Source organism: Lissotriton vulgaris, chromosome 4_1, assembly GCF_964263255.1.
Source record: "Lissotriton vulgaris chromosome 4_1, aLisVul1.2, whole genome shotgun sequence".
Taxonomy (NCBI): Eukaryota; Metazoa; Chordata; class Amphibia; order Caudata; family Salamandridae; genus Lissotriton; species Lissotriton vulgaris.
In genome coordinates, this window is record NC_141691.1 from 319,746,821 (window position 1) to 319,762,158 (window position 15,338).

Consider the following 15,338-nt stretch of genomic DNA (forward strand, 5'->3'; position numbering starts at 1 on the left):
CGATCAGGTGAAGATTGGACGCTTGACTCTGCAACCATGTGGACCAGGTGTTGAGTGAAGATGGCGTCTGGTGAGGACCAGGAGGGTCCGGGGTGATTCTCCTTTGCAGGAAAGCAAGGGCCAGTCTATAGCAACCAGACCAGCGGTGTAGATTTTGTGGATCATCGTCTAGGAGGCCACTAGCCAGCCGGCAAGTGACCAGACAACGCGTCGAGCAGCAATCAAGCAAAAGGGCCTCTCGCAGATCTCGTGGATGTTGGAGGGCTGGTCTTTGGTGCAGGAGCTGCTCGGGGCTGGGGCTTCTCAATCCCCAAACCACTTACTCGAGGATGCCTCAGAAGTCGTGCTGGAAGCGAAGTGCAGTTTCTCCAAGATGGCCGGTCCCACGTGTCTCGTCGCACCCACGGATCTCAGCTGTGCTGCAGATGTGGGTTGAGGTCGGAGAGGTCTGGAAGTCCGGGTCTCGTCGGGCTCTGAAGTCTGGTTCCACCAGGAAGGACGACAAAGTGAACCGCTAGGACTCTTGATGGTGCCTGCAAATGCAGGGTGGTCACTCCTTGGCCACAAGGGAGATTTCTTCAGTCTTCTGTGGAGCAGAATGTCGAAGTCCAGAGTTTCTTCTTGTAAAGTTGTTCAGGATTAATCTAATTTGGAATGGGACAAGCTCCTACCTTTATTCTGCTAAAGGGGGCTGTACTGTGACTAGGTCCCTCCCATGGGTGGGACCAGGAAGGGGGGTGGTTACACCCCCTATCCTTTGTCCGGTTTTGCGCCAGAGCTGGGGCTGGATTTGAACCGGGGTATGCACAGGGACACCTTGTGTGCCCCAGGCATGTCTCATTCCTTTCAGCCCTGCCTATCTGGATACACAAAGTCCTGTCTGGGGTGGTGCTAGCACCTCCCCAGGCAGGAAATCCTTTGCCCAGGCCTCCGTTGCTGGAAGGACTCCCAGCAGCAGGAAGTCAAACTTGTGTCTGTGGCAGCAGCACCCATTTTGTGATGCTGAGGCTCGGGTTAACTTTAACCGGGGTTCTAGTTATTTACATGTCGTGTCCCTCTAGAAGGGTGGAATGCTACCCCCGTCGCGAGAACTGGCGAGGGGTTAGTATTCCAATTCGTATGACACCTTACTCAACATGTTTTGATAATACTATAACCGCGAGGATTATAATGCACTTAAGAGTATATGGTAAAGCGTTATCATGGAACAGCTATAAGGACATGGTTCCGAAAGCTGCAGACAGGCTCAGCTCATGCTAAAGCACCATCTCACATAATTCCAAGCACTCTGCCTTTAGGATTGATAAGGTTTCCCATAGGAGTGACTCATAGGAGTATATGTGTCCATTTTGGGGTTAGATATAGGTATACTATCTCTACAGCAAAGAGTGATTACACCACCTTACCCCAGCTGTGTTACCAGCCAGTTGTGTCTGTTTAGATGGCCAGCCAGGGGTGGCACAATACATGCTGCAGCCCCTGGTAGGCCTTGGGTGCACCTATGCCCTGGGTACCTAAGGTACACGGTACAGGGGCTGATAAGGTGACCCAGTATCCAATTAGATATGTACCTAGGGTACATGGAGTCCATTTTAACAGAGAGAACAGGAGGCCTGGGGTCCTGAATAGCAGCATCCCAGGCCAACTATGTCGAAAACCAGCAAAACACTTGGCAAAAAGTTGGGGGCAACCATAGTCAGATATCCACCTTCCTACACAAGCGAGTGAGGGGTTGTGCGAAGAGTGGTAGTATACGCACAAAGGATCTTATCAATAGCCAGGCAGGGGTTAAATCGCGATCCGATTGAATGAAGACGGCACTTTATGGGCGTAAGGGGGTATGTGAAACCTATGCCGACCTATCCAATGCAGGGTTGGATTTGATGAACCTAAGTAAACATTAAGCACCAAATTAGTGTACTAGGAGAGTGATTTGTGAAGGGTGGGTTAGGATAATGCTGAGTCTCACCAGAATTGGGTCCGAGGGCTGGATCCCAAGGGGGAGGCACAATGGCGAATTCTCAGAGCAGGATAGCCTAAGAAAGGGGTAAGGATTTAGTTAAGGGCCACCTATTGGGTTTGTAGACAAACGGAACGCGGAAAGTGATCCCTTACCGGTAATGTTGAAATGGAGCAGCCGCTCGATCGTGGGTTCTTGCTGAGCGTCAGTGCACTCAAGGAGGGACTCAGCGTTCCTAGATAAGGGGATGAGCTAGTCTACGATTCGTCTGCGTGGTCATGTGACCTGGGACAAGGGTCATAGTAGTGGAAACTGAAGGAGGATTAGCTGTGGTACAAGGGTGAGCGCCATCTTGGAAGGGAGTGTATAGTAGCCAAGGGAAAGCTCCCTGTCAAGGTGGTGAAGCGAGAGAAGGGGTGGGAGAGGGGGGGGGGTAATTGACCGTAGTGCAGGAATAGAAAGTGAATAAAGGAGATTGTGACATTTGTGCAAAACCAATTCAGTTAATTAGCATGGGGGTACAGTTGGTAAGTGAATAGGAGATTGGGACATTTGTGCAATAAGTACAGAAAAGACCTAGACTTTGTAGGCACTTGTGAATTTATCTTTTTTTGGGGTACACCATTTATTGCATTATCATTGCAAAACTTACTCCCCTTCCATTAGGTATCGGGGTAGTTGGTATATCCTAGGATTGTGCCTCCTTTAAACAATCGCCCGGTTCCCAATAAATAAAATTCAGTTGTGGGACAACATATAACACACACACTTTAGTGTCAAACTGTGATGTGCAAAAACGAAAAAAAGTGTGTGAGAGCAAGATGGCACCTCACGGGTGCACCACCAACGGGAACCTGGCAGGTACTCACCAGGATAGCCCTGTTCTCATCATTGGCACCATCAAGCTTGAAAGGAAAGTGTCCAGAAAAACACAAAAGGAAAGAATTTTGTGAATAGATGCAGTGAAAACAGACCAAAGGGTGACCGGTAAAGTGTCAAACAACATATAAAACCACACACCAACACAGATATGCAATTTTATTCTGTCTCTTGTGTTGGGTATGGAGGTTTTAAAAAAAAAGGGAAGTAGTCATGGTTACCAACTATCCAACCAATACTACTTTACTTGCCGACCTGTTTCATTGCCAACAAGATTTTTGGCAATTTCTTCAGGGCGTCATGTATATTAGAGCCACTGCATATGGACAAATTGATCCACACAACTGAAAAAACATAAAAACACTTTTGTATTGAACCTGCTAGTGGAGCGTGTGCCAACTCAAATCATTCGCATATAGCTTAATGTTAATTGCCCTCATTAGGCCATCAGTTCTCGTACCAGCCGAGAAGGTGGAGTTCTCATAAAATGTAACCGCAAAAGTCGGTTATTCTTCCTTCCCCTTCGATTTCTACAAGGAGTAAAACCTAAACACTCTCTGTACTAGATAAACGTGGTCTTGCTATTGTGTTGTAAAATCCCACACTCTCATCAAACTTACTCCCATGCTCTAAAAGTGGGGAGCATTTAGCATGGACATGACTATCATGTCCCTTCAATTGAAAGGTCGGAGCACAACCATTGTTTATCTCACATAAATGTAATATCCGATCACAAGCCAAACATGCCATCTCATATCGTCCATGCTGCTCAGCTACCAACTCGGCATACCTCCCCTCGAGCCAAACTTGCTTGGAATCACACAGTTCGTATCGAAATATACCCAAATACTATCCACTAAATGCGGAGATGTCCCCGAGCCATTACTCCTTACCAGTTCGGTGAAAGGTATCAGGCGGTATATCAGCCCATGCTCATTTCAAACTGGACTACGGTGTATATATGTTTACTAAACGGCGTGTTATCGCGATAAGATGCGGCCGCCATTTTAAATTGGGCAAACATCCATTACAATCAATGGAGGTGCCCCGGTGAAACAAATTCTCACGAGATCTCGATTTACATCTTTCATTTCCAAACTACAATCAACTTTATTCATCATAACACTATGTTTAAGTTTATTTAGTAATGTGCTATTGACGATGTCAGCTCGGACCTTTTATTACTCGCAAAGGGATAAAAATCGATCTGAAAGTATTTTCATGAGGGGGCATGATGTTTATTCATTATTTTCCAATAAAGTCACACAGTAGACACAGAATTTTTTGTTTGGTATAAAGAGAAATACTCCTTCATATTATTTTTCATTGTGTTCTCAATAGGCCCACACATACGTGTATGGTATTTTGTAGCACTGTGCCGTGGACATTAACTTATATCCGGACAAAGAGAAGTGTGGCTCAGGGGTTAGAGGCGGCAGACCCGGAAGCTGAGATCGGCCCTAGACCACGGTTCAATTCCCCGCCTCGACGGGTCTTGGGCTAAAAATTCCACGGACTCGATAATTCTCGCTCCGGTGCCTTCTTGACTCACGGGTTCACACTCTGCGACTCTGAGCAATAGCTTGCTTAATCTCCACAACGGCCCCTCGTGGCGGGATGCCTGGCTTTCACCTTGTGGATACCCTGCCGGGGTTATCTCACCGGGGAATACCAGGACGGGTTCCTTAAGCAAGCGCCGGGAAACCCACTGCGGGTAGCTGTGCACTATATAAGCTCAAATACACTTACATTTACATTTACAAAGCAGTGGAGCCTTGCAAAGTCCCCTGTCTCTATCCCATCTCCACGAAGGAAGTTAATGTACAGCATCCTTCAGTATCATGTACAATCTAGAGTTCTAAGTGAAGACTCCTACAAATACCGAAAGACCATCTTCCTGACTAATTCAATGTATTTTATTCCATTCCAGTAAATCGTTCAGCCCGAGTTTATCAGACTTTTCTTGACAAATCCATTTAGCTTCCTTCGTATTTAACAATCGCTCCACTGTATGTGCATCTCCTGTTACTTTCTCCAACACCAACCACTTGAAAGAATGTTTATTGCTGTGGCAGTGTTGCACTTATTTTGTAGTCATTTTTCCAGATTTTATTGTGCTTAGATGCTCCCGAATGCGAGTCTTTATTTTCCGCGTGGTGAGCCCTATGTAACGTAATCCACATTCGCAATCCAGCCTGTATACCACATTCGTGGTATTACAGTTACTGAACTGTCTCAACTCCCATTCCTTGCCTGACTTCAAAGTAACGCTGGTAACCTTAGAGGGAAGGGGGCACACAGAACAAGTGCTGCAGGGATGGTGACCTGTGAGCCGTGTCCTGCTGTTATCTTTAGGAGTTTGTGTAAGGGAATGCACCAATTTGTCTTTCAAATTGCTGGACCGTTTGAAGGCGAATCTTGGAGGAGGCATTTTGAAATCTTTATTAGACCGGATCGCCCAGTGCTTGCGTATCGACTGCCTAATTTTGGTGGCCAAAGGGTCAAACGTCAGGACCACAGGAAGGCATTCCTTTCTTTCTTTTTTATTCACTTCCAATAAGGCACTTCTAGGGGTGTTTACCGCTCTTTTCGTTGCGTGCTTAATGTTTTTTGCTGGATACTCTCTTTGTAAGAGTTTATCCCCCAGGACATGTGCTTACTCGTTAAAAGCCTCTGTGGTAAAGCAGTTTCTACGGTACAGGAGAAACTGGCCCACAGGTAGGTTGTCCCTGAGGGCCTGTGGGTGGTATGACTGATAGGACAACAATGAGTTCCTATCCGTGGGTTTTTGATGTACACTGGTACTCAAGTTGTTACCCCTGGCTTTAATGTCTAGATACATAAGTATAAGTACACAGCAGAATCCCTACTGTAGGACCATGTAAACCGAAGACTTTGATCCTGACAAGCCAATTCAGAAAGTCCAACAGTTTGGTCTCTTCTCCAGTCCAGACGCAGAGCACATCGTCTATATATCTCCTCCAGAGACGCACATGGTCTCTGAAGGGATTGGTGGCAGGGTAGACTGTGTTCTTCAAACTGGCCTACATATATGCAGGCCAGACTAGGGGCCATCGTAGCCCCATAGAAGTTCCTATGGTTTGTAAGAACAGCTTGTCCTTATAGCAAAAGAAATTGCGTGTAAGCGCTATTTCGATGCATTGCAATACGAAGGTTTGCGTAGCATCATAGAACCATTCTTGTTCCCCCAGGGCCCTGGCTGCTGCCACCAGCGTAGCATCCTGGGGGGATACAGGAATATAGGGACTCGATGTCAATTGTTACCAATATTTCCTGTGTAGGATCAAAAGTCATCTGACTGATCACATTCAGAATATCCATAGTGTCTTTTACAAAAGATTTTTGGGTGACCACCGATTCCCGCAGGAAATAGTCTGTGAATTGGGAGAGAGGTTCGAGGATAGATTGTATCCCTGATACAATGGGCCTGCCCGGCGGGGGCCGGGCAGGCTTATGTATTTTCGGTAAAATATAGAAAGCAGGCATCCTGAGATTGATATTCACCAGGAATTCTGCTTCTTTACTGGAAATCCAATTTCTCTCTTTTGCTTCTGCCACCATCTTTTTAATGAGTTTGAGCAAATCAGGCGTAGGGTCCTTTGATAAAGGCTGGTAGTTGAGTAGTCGTAATACTTCTATCTCATAGTCCAGGGTGTTAAGCACAACTACCGCACCCCCTTTGTCTTCACTTTTCATCGTTATGTCTTCATTGTTTCGCAAGGTCTTAACTGCTTCCCAGTCAGATCTGGACATATTCTTATATCCCGTGTTTCTCTCTTGAGATTCAAGGTCTGCAATATCTTGCAAAACTTTGGACTCGAAGACCACAATCTCGGGTCCCACAACTGCACTTGAAGGAGTAAACGTAGATGGTTTTCGTAAATTTGTATTGAAACCTCCTTGCTTCTCCTGGGGCTGATTGGCAAAAAAAATGTAAGCTTGATTTTCCAAACTATCTCGAAAAACTCTACCCTACATCTGAAGGGGTCATGTGTTGGTGTGGGGACGAACCCTAACCCTTTTTTTAAGGACTCGTTCTTCACTGTCTGACAAAATGTGATCTGACAAATTTACCACAATGTTATTTACTGGGGTTGCCTGCCTCTGCTCCAGGTTTGCCTCGGGGAGTAAGTCTGCCATTGGGGCGGTCGATTGCCTCGTCCTTTTCCTCTTCCTGGTTGACCAGTTCCACTGTTGGCCCCTTGTCCCTGGTCTAAAAAAAGAACGCAGTAATGTGCCTAATTTAGCGTTACTCTGTGGTTGCTGATTGAACCTAACTCGATTCCATTGGGGCCTGTCTTGCTAGTCCTCACTGGACGTATTCTCAAAAGACCAGTTAGCCGGTGTACGTTTCTGTTGCTGGTGTGGTTGTCTACCTCCCCAGCCTCTTCGTTGTCCTGCCTGATTAGATTGTTCAGGTTCTGCCTGATAGTGTGAATCGGTTACATATGGGAAAGCCCATTCATGTGAATATCTCTGTAAGTTTCTTTGGAGTCCTTTGATTTTCTGATTTATCATATAACTTTTATATTCAGTTAGATCTTCTTGTATTTTACTGAGATGGTCTTTGGCATTTGTAAGAGTGTTATCATGTTTGATGCTCTCTTCGAGCTCAAGGATCTCCTTTAAGAGTTCTTCACTCAATCTCTGACCCGTGCTAATTATAAGAATTAGCCAATCCCTGGTGCTTTTGTTAGCTATGTAACTCCAGTCTAGCCTGAATTTTTTATCATCCAAGAAGATCCTTGGTTCTATTCTTACCAGGAGACTGGCAGGGGAGGCTCCTGATGTATAATACTCTGACATCAATGCCCGGGCTGGGTGTGCTCTCACGGCTGAGCCGCCGTTCACAGTATTCAAACAAACAGGAGCTTAGAGGGTAAAGCTAGTCATAGGTCGCCCTCCACTCAATATACAACTAGTACAGAAAAGACCTAGACTTTGTAGGCACTTGTGAATTTATCTTTTTTGGGGGGTACGCCATTTATTGCATTATCATTGCAAAACTTACTCCCCTTCCATTAGTTAACGAAAAAAAGTGTGTGAGAGCAAGATGGCACCTCACGGGCGCACCACCAACAGGAACCTGGCAGGTACTCACCAGGACCAAAAAAACACAAAAGGAAAGAATTTTGTGAAAAGATACAGTTGTTTTAAACCTCCATACCCAACACAAGAGACAGAATAAAATTGCATATCTGTATTGGTGTGTGGTTTTATATGTTGTTTGACACTTTACCGGTCACCCTTTGGTCTGTTTTCACTGCATCTTTTCACAAAATTCTTTCCTTTTGTGTTTTTCGGGACACTTTCCTTTCGAGCTTGATGGTGCCAATGATGAGAACAGGGCTATCCTGGTGAGTACCTGCCAGGTTCCCGTTGGTGGTGCGCCCGTGAGGTGCCATCTTGCTCTCACACACTTTTTTGTTTTTGCACATCACAGTTTGACACTAAAGTGTGTGTGTTATATGTTGTCCCACAACTGAATTTTATTTATTGGGAACCAGGCGATTGTTTAAAGGAGGCACAATCCTAGGATATACCAACTACCCCGATAACTAATGGAAGGGGAGTAAGTTTTGCAATGATAATACAATAAATGGTGTACCCCAAAAAAAGATAAATTCACAAGTGCCTACAAAGTCTAGGTCTTTTCTGTACTTGTTGTATATTGAGTGGAGGGCGACCTATGACTAGCTTTACCCTCTAAGCTCCTGGTTGTTTGAACAATTGTGCAATAACCAATTCAGTTAATTAGCATGAAGGTACAGTTGGTAATAAAGTACATTGTGACTTTGTTAGTGAGGTCCAGTCCTCAAGACGGTTGAAGGCAAACATGGGGACTTTCAAGTTGAGCGTGCCAGCATTAAGGATAGGCCAGTTTTCCTAATGGTGTTGCGTATAGCATTTGACACTGGGGAAAAGGTAGTGACGCATACCAAGCGGTCAGTGGGTATTTTTATTTTAGGTTCAAGTAGGGCTTCACGAGGGCAGTACCATGCCCTTTTCATAGCATTACGGACAAGCCGTCGGGGATAGCCTCTGCTGGTAAGTTTAGTGCCTAATGTCTTAGCTTCAGTGAACTAGTCCGCTTTAAGGGAACAATTTCTCCTAATCCTTAAAAATTGTGAAAAGGGGAGTGAAGCTCTCAAAGCTCGGGAATGGTTGCTGCTATAGTGGAGAAATGTGTTACTTACGGAATAATCCTGTTATGAGAATTCCGTCCGCATGTTTAATTACTAGATCAAGAAACGGAATAGATGTTTTGTTATGCGTTAAGGTAAATTTCTAGCCACTGCAGGTGTTATTAATCCAATGTAGAAATGATTCAAGTGTGCTTTCATTACACTTCCAGGTCAGGAAGATATCATCAATATATCTTTTCCATTTGCCATTGTAAGGGTAGAAAGGATTAGTGTCTGAAAGGATATTATTGCATTCAAGTGAGTCCATGTACAGAATGGCTAAGTAGGGGGCAAAAATAGTCCCCATAGATGTACCTCTCACTTGTTGATAGAACTGATCTTCGAACAAAAAGAAATTTAGAGTGGGGCAGATCTCAAGCAGTTGAAGAATGAAGTTTGTGGAACTGTGTGGGGTCGGGTCTTTGATTAAGTACACATTCCATACTAGCAGAGAATCCCTCTGTGGAATGTTTGTGTACAATGACTCTACGTCCAATGTACACAAGATCTCAACCTCGGGGTCGAAGGGGTTGTTTTCTATAAGGTTCATCATGGACATACTATCTCTGATATAGCAGTCAGTCAGAGGAACAAAATCTTTAATAAAATGGTTGACGTACTGCCCCAGGGGGTCGAGGATCGAGCCGCAACCGGAAACAATCGGGCAGCCCAGCACAGCAGGATTCTTTGGGGTTCATCAATTTCTTGCATTACTTGACCACACACAGTCTGAATCCTCAGACGTTGTTTCTCATAATGTGGTTCCCAAAATAAGCAGCATGGACAATAAAAAACACTCCTTTAATGGTCAGACTTATTCGCATTCACATAGCAGTTGTATATTAAAAGCTAGCCAATATAATGTAGAGGGCTGTATGTGTAGCCAAGAAACACAAGCAAGTCTAACTCATCAACAGTGTTGGCCCACCCCACTTTTCATTCTGTTGGAGGGGAGCAAATTTAGATTCTGATTCGCAATGGGACATCACTAACACAGATCAATGGGCACTTCAGATCATCCACATCTTGGAGTTTATTAAAAATCACCCTTCTTCCTACCAATTCTGGAACATCACCACCCTTGAAACCAGTAGAAGCAGGTGATTCTAGAACCTCTTCTCCAGGGGACAATAAAAATGTTCCTAAAAGCGAAATAAATCCCAGGTTTTACTCCAAGTTCTTTTATTTAAGAAAGCAGTGGTAACTCTATCTTGGACCTTTGGGAATTGAACAAGTTCCAGTGGATGCAGTTCTTCAGAATGGCCATGCTTGAGGTGGTCCTTTGTTTGTTCAAGAAGGAGAGTTCCTGATGTCACTTAACCAGCAGGACGCCTATGTGCCTAACCCGGTCTACCAACATCACAGGCAGAATCTGAGATTAAGACCCCCCTGTTCCAGTATCCAAGTTTCCTGCTCAGTATCAGATCATCCCTGTAAGTCTTCACGAAATGCCTATCCACTAGTAGCACCAAATCTGCCAAAGAGTGCATGCAAGTTCCTGTGGATAGACAACTGGAACAGTGCAACTGAGTAGGAAACAGACCAAAAGCTACAGCACATCCCTTGAGGCTGTTGACCCCTGCCAAAAAAATGTAACATCACTTCCGTAAATTATGGGGCTATTCCAGAGACCTGGCGTATAAAATAGACAGTCATCCTGACAGTGATGCAACAGAAAATGCGTTGAAAATGAAGGGTTGGTGAAAAAAGCTTGAAGGAGAAGAAAGTATTAGCTCCGCTCCAGAGGATTCTCTCATCATTGACATGCATTCTAGAATCTGAGCAGTTGAGTCTCTGAGAGGAGTTGAGCCCTGTCTCTTTCCACCTCCTGACATGGAGTTTGAGTCACATAGGCCGTTTCATTATTATAGTATGTGCACACTGTTGTAGAAAAAGTGACCAAGGAGAATCTCCAGTCTATTGAAACTAATTAATTCATGTCCATCTGTGAGAGATGCAATGCTGCAGAAGTGTTATAATTATTTTTAATGCACAGTCAAGGCTAGACCAGGATCACAAAAATGAGGCAACAGAAACCTAATAAGTTCAGCATAAAAAACATCTTTTTTTTAGTGCTTTTCTTTTTTTTTTTTAAATGACAGATGAATAGAAATTTGCCTAGCCTACTAGAAGGTAAGTTTCAATTATATTAAGGACGCGGAGGCGAGGATTATGCTCATTTTTTCTTCGTTTTTATTAACAAATTTCAAACAGCAGCCTATCACCATCATGTAAAACAAACTACATTTCCCACAAGTTAGGGAAAGAAAAGTCTCTCATGAAGTCCTTTCACAATGTCCATGACTCTCATCCAATAAATCGTCTTGTCACTTCCTCCACTTCCTTTTTCTTCGCTGGAGGATCTCTCCTATGTTCATGCATTCTGTTTCGCACTATCGTTCCCTGAAAGAAACAACACCAATCAATCACGGAATTACTGCAACTTCAACTAGCATGTACAACTCAATACTGCAAAACAAGGTAACAGCTAGTCAAGCATAAAAGACAACAAGTCTTAACCCAACCCCTTCATAACAGAAACATGATTGCTTACATCCATACGGGCGGGGCAGCAACCAACAAGTTTGCAGAGACGGATAATCCTCGCCTCCGCGTCCTTAATAGAATTGAAACTCACCCCTCGTAGGCTAGGCAAATTTCTATTCTATGTTGGGCCCGGAGGCGAGTATTATGCTCCTTTAAAGCTTGTATACGATCACTAGAGCCACATTCAACAGCGGTTAGAAATATAACCTTTTGGAGGTAGATTCCGATGACCAATCCGCTGCCCTCATAAGGTCCCCTAAACGCTCACCAAGGCTGAATGCCTTCGAAGCCATCGCCCCTCGCGCTGAATACGCACCGAAAGCTCTCTTATTAATGCCCGCCTCTTGCATGATCCACCGTACCCAACAGGCTATAGTGGGGGATGAGACCGCGCCTTGAACAGCTTCTGGAGGGCTATTAGGAGTTGTTGTTCGCCCAAAGGGCGGACTTCCTCTGTTGCCTCCTCATAGGCTTTTAGGCATTGAACAACAGAGCTTTGGTTACTACACAAAAGCAGGATAAGAAATTATACGAGTATTGTACTTAGTGCATCTACTCACCGTGAAGGTAACTCCCTCAGGGGAGAAAACTCTTGCTGTAATATCCAAAGCTCAGACATCCGAAACTCTTCTGCACAACATCAAACATAGCAACATTGCTAATTTGGCCGACAACTCCTTCCTGGAAAGGAAACGGTTCAGCTGCCAAGACAACAATACATTCAAAACCAGGTTAACGTCCCAGAGGACAGAATAGTGGGGTTCTGGAGGTAACTATAGTCTAATGTCTCTGAGCAGTTTACAAACAAAAGGATTTTCCCACAAGGGGGCCCCAATCACTGGAGCATGACCCGCTGAAATAGCCGAACAGACCGTGTTCACCGACATATACGCCAAGCCTTTCAGTGCCAAATCCGCCAGATAATTGAGAACATGCGTCAGATCTGCGACCACAGGATCCACTTCCCGTCACATACACCAACATACCTATCGCGTCTAAGCCGATTTGTATAGTTTGGACGTGCTGTCCGCCCAAGCTCCGGACAGTAGGAGCTCAGCGTGCTTCGAAAGGCCTGGCAGTCTCCAGCGTTGCCTGTAATCCGCCAGGCCATGAGCTGAAGCGAACCCTCTTCCACCAACCGGTGAGGAACTCCCTCCAGACTCAACAGGAGATGGGGAGTTTGGAGGAGTCAGATTGGAGAATCCCAAGAAAGTTCCAGTAGAACCGGAAACAAAACTTGTGACCTCCAGAACGGCGTTACCATGAACCACGGAGGCTGCCTGTCTGCGAACCTTGGCCGAAAGGTGATCGAAAATGGTGTGAACGCATATCCGCTCTCCTGATTCCAATCTTGGCTGAACGCATCAGTCGCCACCACGAGAGAATCCGGCCTCCAACTGAAGAAGCGGGGAAGTTGCCGGTCGAGGCGACAAGCAAAGAGGTCGATGGGAAAAGGACCCCAGCGTTCCTGCAGGTACCGAAAAATCTCCGGGTCCAGCTTCCAGATGCTGGCGTCTCGAAGATAACCGCAATGCCAATCGCCACCAAGTTCCCCCGTGCTAGAAGATACTCCGCTGTGACCGCGATCTGGTTGGAGAGGCAAAACTCCCAAAACTGTTTCGCCATGTTCACCAAGGCCTTGGATCGAGTGCCGCCCAGTTGATTGATATACCTGACTGCGACACATTGTTTATTTTTAGGAGAACTGAAGCTTGTACATGGTCCTTGGTCCAGCAACGGACTGCAAAGGAAACCGCCAGAAGCTCCAGACAATTGATATGAAGTTGTTGTCCTTAAGGAGACCAACTTCCGCCGGTGTAGAACTCCCCACACCGCACTCCCCAGCCTGCCCGACTTGCATCTTACTTTATCACCAAGTCGAGAGCTGAACCGAAGATTGCTCTTCCGTTCCAGGACTCATGTGGGATAGCCACCACTCCAACTCTTCGCGTACCTCGTCCGTCAACGGGACCACCTGAGAATACGTCAGGCCTTTCCGCAGATGATGCGCCTTTAAGCGCTGAAGGGCCCGATAAAGCAACGGCCCCGGGAAAATCGCCTGAATAGAGGCCGAAAAGAGACCCACCAGACGGGCTATCTGACGGAAAGAAGCCCCCTGTCTGACTGATCTCGTGACTGATCTTCGCCACTTTTCTGGAGGGCAGACTGAGCATAGCGGAGACTGAGTCTATCACAAATCCCAGAAAGGCCGCCTTCTAAGTCTGGGCCAGGAGGGACTTCTGTTCGTTGATTACGAACTCCAAATCCTGAAGCTAGGACACCGCCATCTGCAGATGACCCCGCAGTTGTAAAGGGCATTGGGCCAAGAGGAGAATATCGTCCAAGTAGACGATCAAGCGGACCCTGTGCGCTCTCAAATATTTCACCTCCGGCTTGAGGACCTTGGTGAAACACCACATGGCAGAGGAAAGCCCGAACGACAGACATCGGACCTCGTACGCTTGTCCCACCAAAGAAATTGAAGGAAGCGTCTTTGCGGTGGAAAAATCGGGACCACCAGGTACGCGTCCTTCAGGTCCAGACTCACCATCCAATTGAGTGGCAGGAGTACGTCTGAGCAGATGAATGCCCTCCATCTTGAAATGCTTGTACACCAGACAATCGTTGAATTCTCGAAGGTTGATGACCGGCCTTTGACCCCCGTCGGCCTTGTCCACCCCCCGGGATGAATCTCCTTGAGCAGACCGGCCACTTCCTCGTCTAACATAGCTGCGTCTGCCGCACAGAAAACTATTGAACGGGGACGACCGTCCCCTGGTGGGGGGAACCGTAAAACTCTATCTGGAACCCCCTTACTGTCTGAAGCACCCAAGCGACCCCCGTAAGAGCTTCCCAAGCGGGGAAAAACTGCGCCAGCCTGCCCTCAACTTGCAACTGTGCAGCAGGCAAAACACTCACCGTTGACTCGGAAACGTTGCCCTCTGGTCGGGTAGAAGTTGTTAAAACGCTGATCTGTCTGGTACAGTCCACATCCGGAGGCTTGCCCCCTGCCCTGGGGTTGTTGGTTCTGAGCACGGGCGGGCGCCTCCTGCCCCTACCGGTCCAGCGGATAACCCGAGTACTAAAGACGCCTTGTCTAAGGACGTAAACGTGGCTACAAACTTCCCCAGTTCTTTAACAAAGGGTTCGCCAAACAAACCCCCCTGCGCCGATGCCCCCGCCTCAGAACAGGCTAAATCAGTACTGACCCAGGTTCACTGGGCGATTCACAGGCAGCATAGGCACGGACAGTAAGGGGTGACCGTAGCGCGTTTCACTTGCCTTTTGACTGAAATGTCTGAGTCACGTCGCCCCCCACAGTGCTCTCTAGTGGGCGCAGGACCGCAAGGCGGTGCTGGCGAAGGGAAACAAGCCGAGGAAGTGCAGGAAGTGAAAAGACGATTTATTGGATGAGAGTCATGGACATTGTGAAAGGACTTCCTTTGAGAGACTGTTTTTCTTTGCCTAGCTTTGTGGGAAATGTAGTTTGTTTTACATGATGGTGATAGGCTGCCGTTTGAAATTTGTTAATAAAAGCGAAGAAAGAATGAGCATAATCCTCGCCTCCGGTCCTGACATAGAATTGAGAGACGGTTCCACAGATGAGTGCCCAGTGTCCAGTGCATCATTGAGCTTCTTGGGTCTTAATTTGTTTTTCCGGTAGATGTCAGCTGAGGGTGGTATCACGAACACAAAGGGCGATAATATTGAGTTCTCCTGTCTGCAAGGGATTTGGACATAAAACC

General features: G+C 46.3%; 1 protein-coding gene across 16 annotated transcripts in view; it reads left to right on the forward strand.

Annotated features, from left to right (window-relative positions):
• The window catches only part of MAP7D3 (MAP7 domain containing 3), a 1,137,171-nt gene that overhangs the window by 745,740 nt on the left and 376,093 nt on the right, over nt 1-15,338 (forward strand). The window lies entirely within an intron of this gene.